Source organism: Chiroxiphia lanceolata, chromosome 2 (genome assembly GCF_009829145.1).
Source record: "Chiroxiphia lanceolata isolate bChiLan1 chromosome 2, bChiLan1.pri, whole genome shotgun sequence".
Taxonomy (NCBI): Eukaryota; Metazoa; Chordata; class Aves; order Passeriformes; family Pipridae; genus Chiroxiphia; species Chiroxiphia lanceolata.
In genome coordinates this window covers 100,799,406-100,811,535 of record NC_045638.1, presented here as the reverse complement: position 1 = coordinate 100,811,535, position 12,130 = coordinate 100,799,406, and positions in this window count along the sequence as shown.

The following is a 12,130-nucleotide window of genomic DNA, read 5'->3' as shown; positions in this document are numbered from 1 at the left end:
CCAGAAATGGAAAAGTGGTCTTAATCTAAGCTTAACATGCTATTTTTTTCCTGGAGTGCTGTGTTTTCATTTGGGTCTAAACACCCTCCCCATCTCCTCATCTCCTCATGGCTGATTTGATCCAGGGGTTCTGTGTAAAATCCTGGGCCAGGCCAGACAAATGCCTCAGCTTTCATCACATCTACTTTTCCCTAGGTTGAAAGATATTCCTTTCCTGAGCACCCTCACTGATTTGAAATGTGTGCCACAGCCATCAGAAAGCCTCAGCTCAGTTCTGGCTAGAGAGGAATGGTGGGCAGGACAACTGTGAGGGAGAATGGTCTGCCAAACTGGGAAAAATGCTCATTGGAGATCTGTATTTTCTGTAATTTTGATCTGGCTTGTTGAGAAAAATGGGAGAGGTCAGGGCTACCTTTCCCAAGGACACAATGGAAGAAGGGCAATTATTATTTTATGCATGTGCACATGAAACAACCCACAATAGAAATTTTTGATGAGATGGATGTAGAATGCTTTAAATAAATCTGTTCTTTAAAGAGAAATCATCAATCTTGTTCTAGTAGTGCTGGTAGGAGTCTATGGCACATCCTCTACTGTGCACAAATACACACTGCCTTCCACTGACGATTTTGGAAGAAAAGAAGTCCTTTTTTTCCCAAGAAGTCTTGTTTGCCTTTATGAGACATTGTGAAGGCTGTGGCAGCTTCTGCATTATTAAAGGAAATCATCCTTTGACCATTTATTCTTCCCAGTGCTTTTCTTCATTTTCCATTTATTATTTTACACCTTTTCTATCTCCCAAGGTTTTTTCTGCAGTAAGAGAGATTTGGCTTATGACATCCATCCTGTGTAATTGATCTCTGTGGTTGTAGACCCCGGAGTGTGACTTCAATGTGAAATCCACTCCAAGCATAAGCTGGGAAAATAATCTCATTTCTTTCAAAAACTGCAAGTTCAGTAGGGAAAAAAACCCCATAAAGTGATGGGGGTAAATAATCTGCTTTTTGTATGCATATTTTTTCCCGCCCTTTTATTTCAAGTTTTTCCAGAGTGGAAACCCACCTTTTATCAGACAATTCTCTTCTCCAGTCTTTCTAAGCCACAGTAGAATAGAGGAACTATTTTTAAATTACCATCTATTTGGATTGTTTGAAAACCTATTAAAACACTACATATACAATTTGGAGATAATTTTAAACTCTTCCTGGAACCTATTTGCAATTGCTGAGGCTCAGAAACAATCCAAGTGAAAAATGCTTTTATATGGTACCAAGTTACATATTTTTTACAACTATATTAGCCACTTCAGATAATCTCCTCATAACTGACTATTAATTGCACAGTAGAGACATCTGTACTGGTATTCAGCTGTACATCTATCCCAAAGGAGGGAAACGGGAAAGCTCATATAAATGAGCAAATATTTTCCACTTTTTTCTGTGTTTTTTGCTTTGTCATAAATTCTTTTAAGATAATAGATTGTAATAATGACTTTGCTTTATTTGCACTAGTGCATGAAAGTAGTGATCTCCAACTCCAGTCATTCCAATTACCTTTGGTCATTTGGAACATGTAGGTTGTCTCCTTTGAAACATGAAGGTTATGCAACTTCCCTGTCTTAGAAACCACTGCAATAGGGCATGTTGTCAGAGGGCCTGAGCATCACATCTCCAGGGTCCCCTAACTTCACTGTTTGTGTATTCTGAAACTGAAGTGCCCACACCAGTATGCAGCTGTTCCACAAGTGAATGGACTATGTGCCTTTTTAAAAAAAAGCTTAGATTTCTCTGTATGTATCCTATCCTCGTTTAGTTTGTAGAAGACTTCTGATCCTGTAGGATTTCTGTGTAATTTTAAAGTCATTTCTGTAAGGGCTTAATAATGTTGATGCACTTTCATACTTGATAATTTTTCCACCAATTTGCCCAACACTCCCCTAGTTATCTGGCTACTTCAGGCACTTCAGCTGTAAAGGTAGAAGAATAGCAGTAATCTCTACTAATGGCAGCTGAAAAGTTCTTCAGGAAATTTACAGATAACAGGGCCATAAATAGGAAGTGAAAGGCAGTTTTCTCCCTTGTATTACACTGGAACTCCAGTCTAGAAGGTAATTAAGGATGACCTCTACATCCATGCTACATGCATAAATATGAAGACATAGACGACGTCCATCAGTACCATGACTTTTTTTCAGTTGGTAGCTGACTCAAAACGACTTCACTATTTTACTGAGATGTGTAATATTTTCATCTTTTTTTGTAAAGGGGGAGACTCATTTTATGACATCAAAAGTACGTGGAAATAGTTTTTTATATAAATAATGAAGTATATTAGAAAGAAATATTTATTTGTGACATTTTAATCAACATTTCTCTTTTAAAAATCTTTTAAAATATTAATTCCCATTAAATATTCATTTGGAAATATTTTTCAGATTTATGTAGAAGTAATAACAATCTTTTATAAAGTTCTCAGGTTGGAATTTAAAAATCCTGGTTTGGGTAAAACAAAACATTATATTAAGTGATCTTTTTTATTTCTGAACTTGTTGATTCACTGCAAATTGTCATCAAAATGTCAAGAACAGCACCAGCAAGAACATCAAAGACAAGAAGAAGCTAGAAGAGTTATCTGCCAACTATCATTGCCAAAAGCTGTTTAGACAGGAAAGTGTCTTTATTTCTAAGATGTCTATATGAGCTTTTCAATTTCCTTTTTCTTACCTTTTATGTGCTCATTAATAGTTGGATATTTTGTGAAAGAACTCTGAATGTTGGGGGTTTTTCACTGTTAAATGCAAAACAGAACCAATCAATAATTCTGTCTGCTGTTAAATACATCTAGACTCCGGGTGGTGTTAACAGTAGACAAAATGAACAATACAGGATTAACAAGTATTTTGATTGCATTGCTTGTTAAATTCAGGTAAAATCCAATAGCATCTTGTGGAATTAAACAAGAATCTTTATTTAAGAAAAATATAAATCCAAGTGTTAGTCTTTGTTTTTTGCCTTCTGTCTTTTTAATTTCAAATCTTTGCAAGTGTCATACTCTTATTTTCACATGGCCATCACATTAATCCATTTTCTGTATTTATTCAGCATTAGATACAGGGAGTACTCAGGTAGTCAGTGCAATAATTTTGAAGGGCCTCACCAAAACTTATTCAAGTCAAGAGAACATCCTTTGTTGACCTCAGCAAACATGTTGTTTAGAAAAAAAGTTACAGATGTCAATTGAGCATTGTGATAAAGTCTTTCAAGTGTAAACTCGGTAGTTACATGTCCCCTTTTCTTCATGTCACTTCATTACATCTCATTGCAAAAGGTCCAAGCAATAGCAAGTGATATATTTCTTTTTATTAGGGAGCAATGGCAAGGAGCTGTTGCTTAGGTTTGTTTTGTCCTGACTATTACTCTCAATGTCACTGAAACACGTAATGGAAATTAAAATACCGAAAAAAATATACAGTAATTGAGAGTTGCTGTCCTTATCTACTGAATAGTGAGATCTTTCTAGAGGCTGTGTTCCCCGTGGCTGGTGAAAAGCTCTGGCTGAACAGGACTGAACATTAGAAATATAATTTTTTTCAATCTGGATCTTTATATCTGAGTAATTATGAAATCTGCAGAGCAGGGAACTCTTCAAATCAAACATATGCATCAGAGCAAAATATTAATTAGGCAAACATGACACAAGATAACACATCAGTCAGTCATTCAGTCAGTCAGTAACTGGCTCCTTTATAACTTCAGTAGTCTTTTCCTGACCCATAAATGTCATTCAAGAATACAAAGTATTTTTCTCTTCCTAAAACATAGAAACTTTACATCCCCATATTTGAAAGCCTCAATTTTTATAATTCTATTATGAAGTGCAGTAAAGAGCTGAAAATTCAAAATCCCCAATGAAAAGGGGCACTTACACCAAGTTCATTGTTAAGTTAGGCATGACACTATTCTTTTTTCTAAAACTGAAGCACTGTGCAAGAATTTGGGCCTTTTTATTTTACCTTGTGCTACACTTTTATAACATATGGTGATATGCAATATATTTTCAAATACAAACTTACTTTGAAACCAAGCCTCAAAACATTTATTTCTGGAAAAAATAAAACCCTCTAATTTACCATGTCAAAAAAAAAAATAAATTTTTTTTCAAACTCAAAGCTCTTCTTCAGAACCTGTCAAACTAAAAGGATCATCATGTGCTCCCTTAAGTTATTTTGTAGTAGCTCTAATTTTTTGACTTCAAGAGTCTTGCACAGAAGTTGCCTCTACCCTGTTTGGAGTTTTAGATGCTGATACAGAGTAAATAGAGAATAGTTACAAAGAATAACCATAAGTAGGGAAAAAAAAAAAAGACAGAAGGAAAGTATGAGTTTACTGTAGTGTAGGCAGCAGCAGCAGCACACCTCCAAACTTTTAATTCCCCCGTAGTGAGGTTCCATTTAGCACTTAGACTGCTTTCATAGCTTTTCCTGAGCTGACAAATATTTCTTTTTCTCCTTAAGAATGAATTTTAGATGTAAATGAACATGAAGGTAGTGTGTATGAGAGGTCTGACTTTGGGGGTTGCTGATCCCTTCAAAACATTTAAAAAGTAGTTTACATAAGTAGAGGTAAAAAAGCTAGGAAAGTAATGTGACACTGGCAGGAGAGAAGGCTTTGGGGGCCTCATCTCAAAAGGAACAGTCAGCTAAAATTCCCTATTGAACTGGTGGGGAAAGAATGCAAATGAGAAAGAACAAACAAACCCTGGCTGGTTTGCTAATGTCCTGATTTATGTACTGCATCAGGGCTCTCCTTATGTTTCCCCTCATCTTTCCAGATCTATCACTATAGATGAAGATTTCTATCAAGGAAGTGAGCAGCTGGAATTAACCTTGTGCCCATGAATTAAGCAAGGATTTCACTGGGAAAAAAAAGGGAAAAAGGTAAAAGAGAGAGATAGAATACAAGTAAGGCAAGTGAAAAAACCTACTAAGTCAGTTGGTTGAGTCCGGTCTTTATTAACCAGAAACCACAGTGATCACTTAGCTGTTGGTATTTGAAATGAAACAAACTAGTCCTCTGCGGATCAAAGCACCAAGGAGCAGCAGGGAAAGCAAATGTTAGTATTATCTAACCAGTTAAAATGCCTGCCTTATCTGAACATCTACCCACAGCTTGAAACTAGCAGCATTACAAAAGTGGGAATAGGATCATTTTCCCATTTAAAGTAGAGATAGGTCTTTCTGGTTGCATATGACTGTTTCTGCAGCCAGTGGATGGGGAGCAACCACCAACCTAAGAATACACCCGGTGTGAGACCACAGCATGACCGTGTGGTGCATCCAGGCACCACCACCTCACGTGGCTACCCAGTGCTCTGTCATCATGCCAGCTCCACGAGTATTTCTGAGCTGCAAATTGATTTAAAAACACTCATAATGACCTGCTTGCATCAAATCAATCAAAATTCATTACTGAGGTAATAAAGGCATGTTAGAAACTGCCATAGGTTTTCTTAATTGCTCCCTTGGATTTCCAGGTCTTTGGTATTCAGACACAGTTTCAGTAGCTGAGCACTTCACGATATCTGGGTGAAATAGGTGAGTGGAGGTGTATCATGAAAAAACACAAAAATATTTCACCTGACTATTCAACAGGCTGCTTCTAGATTAAAAAACATCCAGCTGAAAACAGACTACATGGTGTTATTCTACATATGGCCTAGAAAGCTGTGCTTTTAAAAACATGTATACAGGTACCTTGAAAGCATACTGGGGCCAGAAAGTACTGACCTGACCTCAGCATATGGTGCCTGCACACATAGCATTACTAATAATGACACAAAAAACCCCCCTAAAAAACCCAAATCAAACCTTCATGAGTTTATTCAAGTGAATTGAATCCAGCTTGGGTCACCTTTCCTTGTTGATGGCTGTTGCCAGCAAGATGCCCAGTTTTACAGAGATCCCAATGCTCACAGGGCTAGGACAAGCTATGTGTTTCTTTTTGGCCCAACACTGAGCTCTCTTTACTAGACTGAACTCTTTCTGGATGCTAGAGTTAGTACAGGAAAGCTGGAGGTGAGAAAAGGAGTCTAAAAATGGTGAGTGAGTTTGGAGTGGCACTCAAAAATGTGGAGGAATATGAATACAGAAAATGACAAGAGGTAGAAAAGAGCTTTTGTAAGAGACGAGTGTATACAAACAAGCAAAGAAGTCTGTATGTGTTTGAGGGATGTAGAGCTACATGTCTTTCTGAGAAAAACAGGAGTCTGTGTGTCTCCAAAGATCGGGACTGTCTGGTGAGAGCTGGAGAAGGTTTGCATGGCCTAGGATGGCAGGCTGAAGAAGGACAGCAGGGCAAAGCAGCAGAGGCAAACAGAGTTCCTGGCTCTAATATCGGCTCTTTGCAGGGACTAAGACACATTGTTTAGTCTTCTCATTACTTTCCCACTTCTGATGTCCCTATTTTGGGGAGCTGTTGGGCCAAGAAATATTTGCCAAAGATTATGAGGTCTTCACTGGGCTTTGCTGATAAGACTCATACACACAGCAGCATAGGTAAGACCTGTCTATCCATATGCTCCTGTGGCATCTGGTCAGTAGTATCTATCTCTCAGGAGGAGCAGGAGACAGAGGTCCATGTGCCTCATATCTTGGCTAACAGAGCTGGAGCTTGGAGCCCAGACAGCAGAAGTTCAGATAGTCAGAATAGAAATCTCCAATTCTGAGGACCTAACCTGGCTCTGTAATTGTGTAATTACAATAGCAGAGGATAGATCATCTAATGCCTATTTCTGTTTATAGACAGTAGGGAAAAATATATGAATCTGAGCATGAGTAAACTGGGTGAAAAGGAAGTTTGCAGTTGTAAGTTCTGGGACAGGGCAGTAATGCATTTGGAAGAGGTTTGGAGAAGAAAAGGCTGCCAAGAAAGAAGAGTGTGTCTGAGAAGAGGCAGGAGTCAGCATTTCTGTGGCTATGGAAAAGGATTCTGTGAGAATTTTGGTGATAAAGGAGATAAGGTAAGAGAGAAGGTGGAGTGGGGCAGAGAGGGAGTGAGAACAGGGAGTCACAAAATGGGAAGCGTGAAAGCAAGAAGAATTCTCTAAAAGGAGGGAGAAGAAGTGCTGAAAAACACAGGGATGAAGAAAGAAAGGAAAAAGGTAAGATAGGAAAAGAAAGAAAAAGAACAAAGGTCAATTACTTCTGCATTGGATGGAAAAAAAATACACCTTAAGAAAATAATTAATTGAAAGGTATCTGGAAAGATAAAAGATGACAGAAAAAAAAAGAACAGAGTGAAGTAGTAAAGAGAAAGAGGGAGACAAAGTACATGTAAACAAAGTTTTTAATTAGTGCAAAGGATAGAGATACCTACAGGAAGAAACCATATGGATGAAATATCAGACACTCATTTATGTAGGTCCCTTCAGGCTCAGGTTTTTATGCCTCCTTTTCACTACTGACATTTTAAAGTGGAACAGAGTTTTCCTCTCTTGGTCATTCAGGCCATTTCCCCCTCACTGTGATTATGTGTATCATTACCTAAGTAACACAGAATGATGTAATACACATTTTCCCTGTTTACATTTTTATGTTTGCTCATTCTTTTCATTGTTTTCTACTGACACCAATTCCTTTATTAAAACAAATTTTTTATCTATACTGACTGTGCGTTTCTGGATGACAACTTCACTTTTATCTGGGGAATATATTTTGGTAGAACTGTTGGCACCCAGTCACTGTGCATTTGTGCTGCAGCTCTCAGTGTGCCTCTCAAGAAATGATGTGTCTTTCCAAGGAAATAGCAATGGTGAAAACTTATTCAGGCTACATTTGCCATGAGTTTGTTCATGGGCAATGTGTTTTATGAATAGTGTTGCAGTTTATTTTTTCACACAGATGATTCCTATGAATTAGCTTTTGTCAAACAGACACAGTCATCAGTTCCCATTCTAGTCCCAGACACTATCACAATCTGTGGATTTGAACTCTTCATTAACGAAATTGGGTTATTAAATACATCTGTCTCAGAAACAGGTTTAGTTAATGGTGGTAAAATATAATGAAAATCTGAAAGTTCTGTTAGCTTTTTTTCTGTTTTGAAAAGCTTGACATGCTGTTTTGTATTGTAGGTTCCTTTGATTCCCTGCTTTTGTTAGGGAAGCTGATGTAATGAGGGAGGCAGAAAGGTGGATAATAGTCCTGCTTTCCGCAGGATGACGGCATGGATTTGAACATAGTTTTAAAAGGGGACCACAGGTTTGCTGTATGGTTGTATGTTATGCTTTTTCAGGCTCTGAAAGAATTTGATATGCACTAGGAAAAAATTCTAAAGTAAAATTTGCGTGGAAGGGGTATAACGAAGGGACCATTTGTCCCATCTCGTTAAACCAAATGGAAAACTTGGACTCATAACTGCATTCATTTTGTATGTTGTAACTTAAGGAATGAGCCCAGAATGGGCAGGTGCAATTGAAAAAAGTCAGTCTAGCAGGCACAGGAGCAAATGGCAGTGGAGATGTGGTAGTCCAGACCTTGGCACTAAATGGGTCCTGGAAACTTTGTCCAGCTCATAGCAATGCTCATGTCACCTTGTCTTCACTGCCTGGGTCCTGTGGGTGATTACATACGGAGAGGAAGCTGTAACTAACCATAAATAGAAGACAGGGTGTCTGAGTGGCAGGGCCGTTCCCAGTGCTCATTTCCCCCTCACCCTCAGAGGCGGTGAAATGATGCTAACCCGAAGTGTGTGTCATGCAGAGCAGGCTCTGCTTCTGCCTGGATATTCTGCCTCTGAGGGTATGATGGAAGGAAACAGTCAAGACTTGGGTTTTCTAAGGCATGTAAGAAACTGTAGACCCAGATTCCAGCAGATTTTAATGAAAGCAAGGCACCTTAGACTTTAGTTGTGAGAAGTGCTGAGCTTGCACCAATTCCACGGTCTTTACTCAAGGTAGAAAATTCTGCTCACTTGGCAGGGTCACCCAGGACCTCCCTTGGGAAGACCTTGACTGTATGACCTTCTCTCACCACCAGCAACCCTTACACATTCCTTTGTGTGATGTTGGAGTTTTCTTCCATACAGGCCCAATACCTAAGCTATGCCCCCAAAAACAAGAGAAAGGAGACAACAGTGAACTTGGACAAAGCTTGCAAAGGGTGATCTCTTCTGAATGGAAGGACCACAGGGATGGAGAGCAGATGGGAAGGAAAGGGAGAGCTCCAACCAGACAGCTCATGGTTCAGATTTTGAACCATTATCAGCTCAAAAAAAAGCCTAGGAATACAATCTTCCATCAAAGCTCTCCTGCAACAACATGGTTTCAGGTCTCCTTGTCAAACAACAGTAGATGATCAGCATGTTTTTCTACTTGTAGACTTGTTCTGTATGGGACTGGTGAGAGAGGCAAAAACCTGCAGCACCTGGGTGCTCTTTCTGTCTAGGGTTTAGCTACTGATTGTACTAGATATTGTTGGATTTGCAAAGAAATATGGACTTGCTTATCATCACCACAAGTAAGATGACACCTAAAAGCTACTTGAAGACTGAAGGTCTGTAAAAGTAGTTCTTCATGTCACACAGACGACATCCCTATACATATAAATAAACACATAATACATCCCATTAAGTTAAAGCAAAGAAATTACTGTTTTCCCATTTCCACTCTTCTAACTGTGTAATTATATTTCTGTATAAAGAGAACAGCAGGTAGAGAGAAAAATAAGTCCAGTTGCTTTTGCATATGCACGTACATATATATTGTGTGTCTGTGTGTATATATACAAAGGGTTCTACTACAATAAAACCAGCCTGGCCAAACTGTTTGTCTGCCTCTGGGAGATTTTGTATTAAGCCTTGTGTTCTTACCGGCCCCACAATGATCTCAGATAAGGAAACTGCACCTTTGTGAACAGAACAGAAGAAAATCTATTGTTCCGATGTTTATCTATTTGCATATTTGGAAAGAAGTCTGACCTCATTCTCCATTCATTGCCCTGCTTTATTCTTCCGTTTATCTCTGAATATATTTTCTTTGACCATCTCTCTGATGCAGATTACTTAAAGTAATCTTAATGAGTGGAAACTCACTGGTTATTATTAAAGCTGCTTAACCAATATAAGGTTTCATTTTCTTGTTTAAGCTCCTCTTATTCTTAATTGTAATGATCTCATTCCCTAAAGTGTCTGTGCTTCCATTATTAACTCCTATTAATAACTTGTGTTATTAATACACCATACAAGTCCCAGTCTGAATTGAAACCCTGTAAAACAAACCTGAGACAGGGAGGCAACAGTCCTTATGTTTTGTTTTAAGTTGGTTGAAGCATGGTGCTAATAATGCCAAAGTCACGGATTCAGTCCCTGTACTCGTAAGAGTTGATGATCCATGTGGGTCTCTTCTAACTCAGAATATTCTGTGACTGTACATACAAGAAGTATTTAATTTAAAAGTAAAGCCAAAGACAATATTACTGATACCTTACTCTTCTTGTCCTACCAAGAAGCACTAAGCATGCCCTGAATAAACACTGGAGACACCCTTCTTTGAAAGGCTGAGAAACTTGTGGCATGAATTGAGAGCTAATATCAGACTACCCTTGCGCAGTGCAATACCAAAGCTGCAATCCTGACTGTGGGATCCGTAGTTGAAAAAAATTATAAGTCTGCCCTGAATTTCTCAAAGACTGCTACAGAGCAGCATGAACTCATAAAGATGCAAAACATAAACAGCTATTACACCGTAAGGGTCTGAATCAAACTGTCACTGCCATGCTGTTGTAGACAAGCTCTGGTGCAGCAAGAGGCACCACCTCACTGAAGCTGCTGTAAATATATTACTGAATATATGAACCACACTATGGTGCTGCTTATATAGCCCTCATGCAGACTGTGGAAAAGAGGGAAGGGGAAAGCAGAAAAAAGGAAGAAGTATGGAAGCGGTTACAAATTCACTGCCACGCAAACATGCCTTAAGCCTCCATCCAGACATATGTGACTTCGCAGAGAGGCAGGTAGAGCTTGCAGCAGGGGCAGGGGAAGGAATGCTGGGCTTTGTCCTGCAGCCCCCAGAGCTCTCCAGCCCCTCAGGGCAGACTGTCCATCGGTGGAGACTGGGGCAGGAAAGAGGAACTGAAGTAAACTGTGCATGTGATACAGCAGTAGAAGGAAAGCTGTGCATAAATCCTCATGGAGTATGGGCTACGTCTTTTGCTTTACTTGGGCATAAATAATTCTGTAAATCATTGCTTCTAAAATTAATGTTTTGCTCTTTTCTCCTATATTAATTTTCTAGTTTTAAATATGCATGTTGACTACTTCAGCATGTTGTCTTTTTTCTAAAGGGCATTTGGTAGTGCCTAATTTTCCCATGCTTCTTGTGAGGACTTGAGCCTACATCTTAATTTTAAGCAGTTCTTTCTTGACATCTGACCCTTTCAGCACTGCTGCTGGTGATGCTGGGCAGAGAGAAGCAGAGACTGATCCCACAAAGCATTGCTGTGGAGGAGCTGAGTGAACCCTTGTTGTGTTAAAAACTAAGCTGATGCCTCTCACCAGGAAAGTTTCTCCCTGCCATGTCTCAAGAAGCCTGGCTGAACGTGTCCTGCAGGATGTGTTATCAGCACAGTGCCTCTGCTTCCACTTCTGGCAGTGCACAGCTAGGACAGGGGTGAGCAAAATGCCAGAGTCTGTGCCTGGTGCAGAGATGATCTTTTTGGCTCTCCTACTAAATATTTCATTTGAACCAAGTTCAGGGCTCAGTCAGACTGGCTCCAGAGCTCTTAAACGCAGTCTGCATGAGTGAGAGGCAAACTCAGCTGAGCTCATCTCAGCATGGCTCAGCTCATGCCTCCCACATAAGACAGCACTTGCCACCCCAGATCTTTGGGAAGGAGGAATATACATGCAAGAGAGTACTTGCTATAGTGGTGTCCCTAATAAGGCATTTCCTTCTATTGTATTTGTTGTTGCTTCTCCCACTAGGTCTTTTTCCCCTCTCCTACAGCTTTTCTAGTTTACTTCCTCCTGTGGCTTTAATAAGAAATGAGTTTGAGGAAGGCAGAAGCAAGAACAGTTGCGCAGAAGGGATATCAGGTGTCTGAATTCTGCCTATGTAGATAAGTACTTACTAA